We start from the raw sequence: 11679 nt of genomic DNA on the forward strand, positions 1-11679 counted from the left end.
GTTGGGTCTTGGATGACGAATTTTTTTCGTCTCCAAAGAGCTAATTTCGTCACTATAGATATTTGTGAAGAAATATTTTCGTCACCGGATTCGTCATTGAATGTTTGTCACTAAAAAGTATCGTGACGAAAAATAATTTCGTCACCAATGAAATTACTTTAGTGACGAAACTTTTTGTCACAAATAAAACAACATTTTGTCACCAAAAATCTTCATTTTCGTCACCAAATAGTTATTCAGTACCACATTTATAACTTTAGTTGACGAATAAATTTGTCACGCATGTTGATCATTGATGAGGAAATAATTTTGTCACAGTAAGATGTAAAGTTGACAAAATTTTTCGTCTCCAAATATCATACATGGGTGACGAAATATATTTCGTAACAAAAATATATATACATGACAAAATTTTTAATCACCGAACAACAAAATTAATGAAAACCTTCATATATAAACTATAGTAAATTTTGTCACAAAAAATATTTATTAGCAACAAATAGTCACTTTGTCATAATAACAAATACAAATGATGAAAACAATTCATCACTAAACTTGTCCCATATTTTGTATTTCAATTTAAATTATTATTTTACAAATATCCCTATTCATATCCCAATAACCTTTTAAATGTACTAAGAAATCCACTAGCTATTATATACCACTCCATAAAAAAATTCACCAAAAAAATAATATTATAAATCAAAATATATCCATCAAACAAATTTAATAATAATCCATTAAGTATAACAAAAAAACTATCAAAGCAAATCCAAAAATGAACTAACATGGAGTTCACAAAAAAAATCAGCATTCAATCTTGATTTGCAACTAGAACCAAGTATCAGCTCAGGAAAAAAAAATTTAACACTTGATCTTGATTTGCAAGTATGCTTCCAAACGTCATCAAAAACCAATCTGCAAAGCAAATAAACAAAAAAAAAAAAAAATTAAAATATTATCAATTACATTGTATAGACCTCTTTATCCATGTCAATACAAATTGTGTACACAATGAGTCTAGCTTAACAACCAAAAGTTCCTTTATACATGACAAGCTCCTATTAATCACATCACTAAATTAGAGCAACTCCAACACTACCTAGCAAAAATACACAAAAAAATATACACGTAGTTTTGTCTCTATTTTGGTTAATGTGTATTTTAATAAGGGTCATGCTAAGTAAGAAGTAACTAATGAATCTATTTTCATTAAATACATCTTCAAACTTGTTAAATCTTAGTTAATAATTAGTGAAATTGTTGTGCTTTAACTAGTATATACTAACCAACATTAAAAAAATAAAAACATAAAACAAGTGGGACTTACCAAAACGGCGATCTACGAGTTCATGGGATACCTCCTCCTTTAAATTGTCCTTTGAAACCTTACTTCTTAAGAAACCTTGCTTCGTAGAAAAGAATGAAAATAAGGTCAGACGTGGGTGAAAACAAAATTTATGCTGTTCTTAATTTCAAGTGATATTTTTCTGAGTACACTAACCTGAAGATTCACAAGGAACCCACAATGACTAAATGATTTTAGCCCAACAGCTAAAGTAAGCCAAGCAGATGCTATTGATGTGTGCTTTGCCATGGTTAGACCATTGAGCGCAATCCCAAGACCAACAAAACCAATTGACTGCAAGTAAGGATATACCTGATGCTTACTGTATCACATGATTAGTAGGAAAATCCAAAAGTAAAACAAGAGAAACAAATGTAGACATAAATATTTCAATTCAAACTTCTAGTTTTCCAGGTTACATGCAATTTTGTGAAACCAGCATCAATGATTGTTTATTGCCCGTTTGAATCAAAATTAGAAAGAAATTTTAAAAAATAAAAAATTGGAAAACCATACATGATGTTCATGAGTCCATTGCGTGGACCATGACTACTAGTAAATACATTTTGGAAACAAAATTAATAGAAGTTGTCTTTGGTTATGTTTTTACTTTTTTGAAAGACCAAGCTGCTTGTCTGAGGTGGACATGATATATCTATCACAAAGAGACATGTATTTCATCTTTCTCATAAAATCAGTACACTTGTTGAGTATGTGATAAATTGCTGATAAACTACCACTTTTAGGCTAGCTATGGCCTTACTGTTTTAAAATATATAGGCATCCATGAAAGAATAACAAAGAATCCCTAAATACAACGGAAAGAATATCAGTACCCAAAAAATCATATATCTACAAAATGAAAGATATGTACACAAGCATTCAAATACTTTAGACACCTAATCACACAATTGTATTGGGTATATATTCACAAATTAAGTTAGTGATTTGCAGGGTTCCTTCTTAGTATATATTTCTAACGAAAGAAAGAAAAGTATAATCAAATAACATACATTTACTTCGAAACATTCTCTTATCTAAACATTTCTAAAGCATAAAAGGTTGACAAATAAGATCATACACGGGAGCCATATTGTGTTGATTTTGTGGAAACATATATAGCCGGATCTTGCTGGTCTTAAGAAAAAGATCTAAATAATACGAGAAGAAAAATGATACCATGCTCATGACAGCCAAGCTTCTAGCATAATTTGTCCTCCTGTCCAACCAATTCTCAAAAGTGCAACTTTTTAACTAAAACACCTATCAAGAGGCAATGTAACTAACTTGAGAAAAGAATTCCCAGGAGAGAGCCAAAGATGCAGCATATTTCTTGAAGAAAACATACCCTTGCCAGGTCATTTCCTTCACTATTTTGTAGAGCATACTCAAACACCTCCACTTTAGCTATAAGTGGCAAATGGTCATAATCTTTAGCAAAATTAAGCATATGTTTGTGCTCTAGATTTAAGGTGATCTATAAACCAGAAACATGCACAAAAAATTAGACGACATGTGCGTGCGCGCACACACACACACACACATAGAGCATCAAATGAACCTTAGCGGACCTTTCTAGCATTTCTTTACTCCGAATGAGATGGTGCAGGGTGTCACAATTTGGTACCCATCCTATTAATCCGCTGTTTGGAGACAATGGAATGACATCATATCTTTGAATAGAAAGATCCTTCTCTGTAGTGTTTCTGGAATTTTCCAAAAGTGTGTTCACCAAACCAAAGAGCTGGCCAACATGCAAAATAAAATGTCATTGATAGAGTAACAAAAATAATATAAAAACACCACGTACAATTCCAATTTTGTAAACATAACCCTTATGTGCCTTAGAACCCAGCACCACTAGAAAGTGGATGCAGAAAACTAGAAGCCCCACTTCTTAAATAATCCCACAACCAACAACCAGGTCCAAAGGCTATTTCTTCTTCAAGAGACTGATATCTAATCTAAAAATTATAAATGATGTTTAGATATGCAAAGTTAAAACTACAATTCAATAGATATATTCAGCAATGCAAACAAAGACACTAGAATTGTCAAATTTTAAAAAAAAAAATTAATTTTTTTTTTAAAAAAAACTATAAAATATATTTAATAGCTTTAAAATAAAACAAAAGAAAGCTATAAAATCTATACATCAAGTCTGTAGAATGGAGCATGGAAGGAGCAACCTCATGTTCCTTGTAACGCCCTCAAAAATAATAGCATTAACCCATCAAATAAGACATGCGTTGATATGTAAAAGTTCCACATTCTTTCATTACATCAGAATTCCATTACATAAGTATTACATGTTAACAACAAAAGCAAATGCCCTATGGGCTTACAGCTTTCCAAGTTAACACTTGGTTACAACAAAAAGAGTACTAACTCATACACATTAAGCCCTTGGCTTGAATTTACATGTAATACATCAAAAGTAATACGACAAAAATATGTCCGCCTCTAGCCGCCCAAGCTATGTCCTCGGAGGTGGCATGTTTCCTGTACCTGAAAATGATATTCCCATATAGGGTGAGCCACAGCCCAGTAGAAATACACTAAACCAACCATAAACAATGACTAAAAGTTTAGCAATTGATAGATGGCCAACACTGATACATTCACATAAATCACATATTTATGTCATACGACTTATGAGTCCAAGTTACTTTCCATTTTCCCTTTTTCAACAGATAGACATATTAGCTCTATCATCATCTCAACAGATATGTATAAAAACTATATCCCACATTCACAGATAAGCATACAAGCTATATCCACATTCTCAACAGATATGTATAACAACAATATCCACATTCACAGATAAGCATATAAGCTATATCCACACTTCACAAAGATAAGCATATGAGCTCTATCTTCACTTCTCTAGACAAGCATATGAGCTGTATCTACAGGGTTCATCCCCTATCTTCTCCCAACACTATCCGGTTTAGAGGTACATCCCCTATCTTCCCCTAAACCGCGGAGTACATCCCCCATCTCCTCCTCTACACATAACGTATACAAACACATTGGTTCTATATACAATCACTCAATACATACAGTTAATGTATTCTATCAATCGTCAAGTTCCATGACACACTTCATTGATTAGTTTCAGTTTGCCTAATCATCATGCATTGTCTACAACAATCACGACTATCCTCCACCGATAGCCCAAAGCAGTTATTTCTAAACAGAAAATAAGTGCACAATGGATATTCAATCAACATTTCTTTTCCTCATTTCTCACAATTAATTATCCCAATTAATTAAACAATGTAATTAGGTCATTATCCATAATTAACATTTCAACCCTTAGGTTCCATTTTCATCAATGATTCAACATTTATTCCATTTCTCTATGCCAAACATGCATCTACGTTTATTATGAATAAAACCCCAACTTTTGTAAAATAACACAAAAGCCCCAAACTTTCACCAAATTACCAAACCAACCCCAACATCTCAAAATACTAAAATTTAAAGACAAAATCCATAGAGAGGAGTAGGATATCCCTACCTCGAAGTTTAAGCCAAAAAGGAGATGAAGACTCGAAGATCAACGTGCTCCAAATCCAAACTTTTTCAGATTAAATCAAAGCCCTCAACGCCCTCTATCTTTTTAACAAAGGCCCTAGGCTAGATTCACACTCTAGGGAGATCAATTCTTAGAGAGAGTATAAGTGTAGAGAGAGAGAGAGTCTCGGATCTAGGGTTTGAAAGGAAAAGGGAGTGAAAAAGTGATGTTCAAAAACGCTACTGTCCGCTGATATAAAACACGCTCGCTCGAGCGAAGCCTTTGTCGCTCGAGCGACCAGACACAGAAAACTCTCGCTCGAGCCAAGAAGTTCTCGCTCGAGCCAAAAACTCAAAAGTGCGCTCGAGCGAAAGAATGCTCGCTCGAGCCAACAACTCAAACCCTCAGGTCTGCAACCAGAAGCACGCTCGAGCGACAGACCTCTCGCTCGAGCGAAGAACAAACCAGACCGCTCGAGGCAAGAAAAGCTCACTCGAGCCAAGAAATACAACTCTCAGGTCCAGAACCAGACGCCATCGCTCGCTCGAACGAAGCCACTCTGGCTCGACCCACCAGACACAAACTCAACTCTCGCTCGAGCGACCAACTCCTTGCTTGAGCAAAGGTCCAAAAATCTGGGCAGCAACACTAGGCTCCCAAACACAACCAACCTGAAACAAACCTGCCCAACACATCCTATAACTCAATATACCAGTTAAGAGGGTGCAAACAAGATAATAAACAACTACCAACATCCACGGACACATGTCCGGATCACTGTACAACAAGGGTAAACCCGGGATCGCTATAACCTCCCCCCCTTAAAGAATTTCGTCCCCGAAATTAAGCACAAGTTTTCAAAAACAAGTTTTTCTCCATTTTAAACAATGTTACATTTTAACATTCAACAATCCGACCCATTACCGGTCACCCCCTCCCTATAATAAGAGGCATTTCACAATATGTAAACAACATATGTACTTTCAACATGCATCAACATTATGCATTATTTTTCCAATTTCAACAATATATTCAACATATAAAATGTTACAATCAACTTCCATATGAGGCAAGTTCCAAAACATAATCCCAATAAACCAAAACATTTTCAACGTTTCACAACTTAAGACATATATAAAAGCTCTTAAGTTCAACAATAGTTCAAAATTTAAATACAAGATTACATGTCAACAAACAAGTCCGGATATTTCTCGCGGACTTCCAACTCACGTTCCCAAGTGGCTTCCTCCACTCCGTGATGTTTCCACAAGACTTTCACCAGAGGAATGGTCTTGCCACGCAGGACCTGATCCCGCCTATCCAAGACCCGAACCGGTCTCTCCTCATACGAGGTATCCTCATCTACATCTAATTCAGTCCAATCCAACACATGTGATGGATCTGGCTCATACTTCCGAAGCATACTCACATGAAACACGTCATGCACACCGGACAACTGCGGCGGTAAAGCTAACCGATAAGCAACCTCGCCAATCCTCTCAAGGATCTCGAAAGGACCAATAAACCGAGGGGATAACTTCCCACTCTTCCCAAATCTCATCAAGCCTCGCCTAGGTGATATCTTCTGAAAGACATGATCACCTACCTCAAACGCCAAAGGCCTCCTCCTACGGTCGGCATACGATTTCTGATGACTCTGGGCTGTAACAAGCCTCCTACGGATAAGCTCAACTTTCTTCGTCGTCTCTCTAACAAACTCCGGACCCAACAAAGGTGCATCGCCCACCTCGGCCCAACAAACTGGAGACCTATACGGTCGGCCATACAAGGCCTCAAACTGTGCCATACCGATGCTAGACTGAAAACTGTTGTTGTAGGCAAACTTTACCAAGGGTAAGTGCCTCTCCCACGTCCCACTGAAGTCCAGGACACAACCCCAAAGCATATCCTCGAGGATCTGAATAGCACGCTCGGACTGCCCGTCAGTCTGAGGATGATAAGCCGTACTAAAAGTCAACTTAGTGCCCAAGGCACTCTGTAAGCTCTGCCACAACCTAGCAGTAAAACGAGGATCTCTATCTGAGACGATCGTCATTGGGACCCTGTGCAATCTCACTACGTCTCGAATATACAAATTGGCAAGATGATCCACCGAATCTCTCACACGCATAGGAATAAAGTGCGCCGACTTAGTCAACCGGTCTACAACCACCCAAATAGCATCACTACCCCGCTGAGTCCTCGGAAGACCCACAACGAAGTCCATAGTGACATGCTCCCACTTCCACTCGGCAATAGGCAAGGGTTGCAACAAACCCGCTGGCCTCTGATGCTCGGCCTTCACTTGATGGCAAGTAAGGCACTTCGATACGAAAACAGCCACATCTCTCTTCATACCCCGCCACCAAAACTGGCGACCCAAATCCTGATACATCTTAGTACCTCTCGGATGCACCGCATGGCGCGAATGGTGGAACTCTTGGAGTACTTCCTCACGGCAAGACTCCGGTACAAACAAACAGTCTCGGTATCTCACACTCAGGTTGGGATACACCGTCAAACCCTTCTCAACTTTCCTACTGGAGATCTTTTCTCGGAGGGACTCTACCTCTAGGTCACCTCTCTGTGCCTCTAACACTCTAGTCACAAGTGTAGGCTGCGCAACAACAGAAAACAAGGCCGCAGCCTCAACGGATTCACTCAGAAGTAAACCAAACTCCCCAAGTGCTCCCAACATCTCCCATTCCCGGATGGCTATACTAGCTACATCACTAATGGATTTCCTACTAAGGGCATCGGCCACAACATTGGCCTTTCCCGGATGATAATGCAACTCAAAATCATAATCCTCGATGAACTCCATCCACCTCCTCTGCCTCAGATTCAAGTCTCTCTGTGTAAACAGATACTTCAAACTCTTGTGGTCCGAGAACACCTCGAACTTCTCACCATAAAGGTAGTGCCTCCAGATTTTCAAGGCAAAGATCACTGCTGCTAACTCTAGGTCGTGTGTTTTCAATTGACGTGAGCCATAAGCTACCACTTTCCCTTCTTGCATCAACACACAACCCAAACCCTCTCGTGAGGCATCACAATAAACCGCATAACCCAACCCTCTCTCCGGAATAATCAACACCGAAGCGGTGGTCAATCTAACTTTCAGCTCTTGGAACGACTTTTCACAAATCTCACTCCACACAAACTTGACTCCCTTCCGAGTCAGTCTAGTCAACGGTGACGCTAACCTGGAGAAATCTTTCACAAACCGACGGTAATACCCAGCTAATCCCAGAAAACTGCGGATCTCAAACACACTCTTAGGCTGTGCCCAATCCTGCACTGCCTCAACCTTGGATGCATCAACAGACACCCTTTCCCCGGATACCACGTGGCCTAAGAATTTGACTTCTCTCAGCCAAAACTCACACTTCCCAAACTTGGCATACAGCCTATGGGCTCTAAGCAACTCAAGCACCACTCTCAAGTGTTCCTCGTGCTCCTCCTCAGAAGGCGAATAAATAAGAATGTCGTCCACGAAGACAACCACAAATCGGTCTAAGAACTCCCGGAAAATCCGGTTCATCAAGTCCATAAAGACTGCCGGTGCATTGGTAAGCCCAAATGGCATCACCAGAAACTCGTAATGGCCATACCGCGTACGGAATGCCGTCTTAGGAACATCCTCCTCCCTGACCCTTAACTGGTGGTAACCCGATCTCAAGTCTATCTTAGAGAAACAACGAGAACCCTTCAACTGGTCAAACAGGTCATCTATACGGGGCATAGGTTACTTATTCTTAACCGTAGCCCGATTCAACTTCCAGTAGTCAATACACAATCTCAAGGCACCATCTTTCTTTTTAACAAAGAGGGCTGGTGCTCCCCACGGCGAAACACTAGGGCGAACAAAGCCCTTATCGAGCAATTCCTGGAGCTGAACCTTCAACTCAACCAACTCTGCTGGAGCAAAACGGTAAGGTGCCATAGAAATCGGCGCCGTGCCGGGCACTAAATCAATAGAGAACTCTATCTCTCGGTGAGGTGGCAAACTAACAAGATCTTCGGGAAAGACATCCGAATACTCAGAAACCACCCTCGGCAACACAATCTGAGTCTCATAACACTCACTACTCTCAAAACTAGTAAGTAGACCACTAAGCTCACTTCGCCCTCGCGAATCATACCCCGGTGGCAACACACTACCAACCCGGTCTCCCAAGAAATGGAACCACTCCCCGCTCAAGGTACATAACGTGACCCTCTGGCGGTAGCAATCGATAACAGCCCGGTATGACGATAGCCAGTCCATACCCAAAAATAACATCAAAGCCCTTCATGGGCATGACAACAAACGGAAAAGGAAGCCTATAGTCGGCGACCTCTATATCACATCCTCTAACACCCTGTTTCAGGATCAACTCACCACCCAAAGGCGATACCACACAAATAGGAGATTCTAACTATGCTAACTCCAATTCCAAAACAGATGCAAATGCAGCAGATACAAAAGAATGAGATGCACCCGTGTCTATCAACACATTAGCAACCGAGTTGCAAAACAGAAATGTACCTCTCACTACTGATGGAGCCGGTACTAAATCCTGCGCGGTAACAGCATACATGCGCCCCGTAGGCCCCTAGTCTACCTGCTCACCTCTCGGAGCAAAAGACTGCTGCACTGACTGGGATGACGAAGCTCCCGGATTGGCCCTCGAGGCCTGCACAGACTGAGCTAGCTGAAAACCCTGCGTCTGCCTAGAACCAGACGCTCCCAAAGTGGCACTCAACTTCGGGCAAAACCTCTTCAGGTGCCCAGGCTGTCCACAGTGATAACAAGACAAGGGCTGCCCCCTGCCCAAACTCTGACTCTGCAGTCTGGCTGAAGAAGAAGCAGCTCTTTGAACCCCACCCTTCTGCGGGCAAACAGAAACCTTGTGACCCAACTGGCCACACTTGTAACAGGTGAAATCCCCCTGACCACCTCTCCCGGAGCCTGCACTCGGCACTGGGAAGGTCGATCTAGCAACACCACCCTACGACTGCTGAGGGTTAGAACCCCTCTGCCTCCTGCCATCGTTCTGACCATCTTGGCTCCTCTTGGAGCCTCTCTGCCCCTCATCCTCCTCCTGCATCACGAGCTCCATATGAGCTGCAGCGTCCACTAGGTGTCTGTACTCCCGGATGTAAGACCCACCAACCCTCAACTTGAGGCCCCGCCTCAACTTCCGCTCAAACTCATAGCAACGGCGTTCCTCAGACGCCACCAGTTCAGGTGCAAACCTGGACAGACTAGTAAAGGTAGCCTCAAACTCGGCCACTGACAAGCCCTGCTGATTAAGCCTGCTAAACTGATCCCTCAGCTTCTCCCTAGCTGCTGCAGACAAAAACCTCTCCTGGAAAGCATTCACAAACGCCTCCCAAGTACCACCAACACGAGCCTTCTCGTACTTCCACCATTGACCCGCATCTCCCTTCAGTTGGAAGGATGCCAAGGTCACTTTCAGTGCTCCGTCCTCGATGCCAAGCATCTCAAACGTCTTACTCATTTGCTCTAGCCACTCATCAACCTTCAGTGGCTCCTTCGGATTCCCTATAAACTCATCCAGATTAGACCGGAAAACTCCCTCTTCAAGAAGGAAGGCCCTGCCTCAGTTGCCTGATTCCCAGCTCTAAGAATACCCAAAGCTCCTGTTATCTCTCTGGCCAAGGCACCCATGGCCTGCTGACCCACTGGCTCGGCCACATTGGCCTGGCCAACTCCCTCCTGCACTGCCGGAATCTCACCCTGTAACGGTACTTCCTGCCTCACAGGTCTACCACGCCTAGCACCTCTTCCTCGTCCTGACATCCTAATACAGGTAACACAGAACATTAGCACATTCATAAATGTGCCAAAACTAAACACTCACGTCTTAATGCATGGACAACTGTAATTCATTCCACGTAAGCACATATACACATAAGCACTTACGAATTTCATTTCCGGATAATGATAGTCCCGAGGCGTTACTAGAGTTCCGGTTAGAAACAGCATTGATCAAGTGCTTTTCCAACAAGACTCCCAGAAACCCAAGGATCCAATCAACATCCTAGAAATTAAATCCCATACCCACATAGTCACAAAAACATGTTATCAATTAAGCACATAGCATATGATACTACATCAAAGTCTCTATCAAGCGAGACAAACCCATTGTGATCCTAATCACTTCCCACGTACCCAAAGTATTCGAACTCGGTACGCTCTGATACCAAGTTGTAACGCCCTCAAAAATAATAACATTAACCCATCAAATAAGACATGCGTTGATATGTAAAAGTTCCACATTCTTTCATTACATCAGAATTCCATTACATAAGTATTACATGTTAACAACAAAAGCAAATGCCCTATGGGCTTACAGCTTTCCAAGTTAACACTTGGTTACAACAAAAAGAGTACTAACTCATACACATTAAGCCCTTGGCTTGAATTTACATGTAATACATCAAAAGTAATACAACAAAAATATGTCCGCCTCTAGCCTCCCAAGCTATGTCCTCGGAGGTGGCATGTTTCCTGTACCTGAAAATGATATTCCCATATAGGGTGAGCCACAGCCCAGTAGAAATACACTAAACCAACCATAAACAATGACTAAAAGTTTAGCAATTGATAGATGGCCAACACTGATACATTCACATAAATCACATATTTATGTCATACGACTTATGAGTCCAAGTTACTTTCCATTTTCCCTTTTTCAACAGATAGACATATTAGCTCTATCATCATCTCAACAGATATGTATAAAAACTATATCCCATATTCACAGATAAGCATACAAGCTATATCCACATTCTCAACAGA

At 41.0% G+C, this 11679-nt stretch overlaps 1 long non-coding RNA gene across 1 annotated transcript; it reads right to left on the minus strand.

Annotated features, from left to right (window-relative positions):
* Positions 1-669: 669 nt before the first annotated feature.
* Positions 670-1670, minus strand: LOC145801942 (uncharacterized). The gene is made up of 3 exons (XR_014343881.1): positions 1505-1670; positions 1331-1405; positions 670-918 (listed from the first exon to the last, which is right to left on the minus strand). It is a non-coding gene; the product is annotated as an uncharacterized LOC145801942 (long non-coding RNA).
* Positions 1671-11679: the final 10009 nt, after the last annotated feature.

Source organism: Camellia sinensis, chromosome 11 (assembly GCF_055761805.1).
Source record: "Camellia sinensis isolate YWXY chromosome 11, ASM5576180v1, whole genome shotgun sequence".
Classification (NCBI taxonomy): Eukaryota; Viridiplantae; Streptophyta; class Magnoliopsida; order Ericales; family Theaceae; genus Camellia; species Camellia sinensis.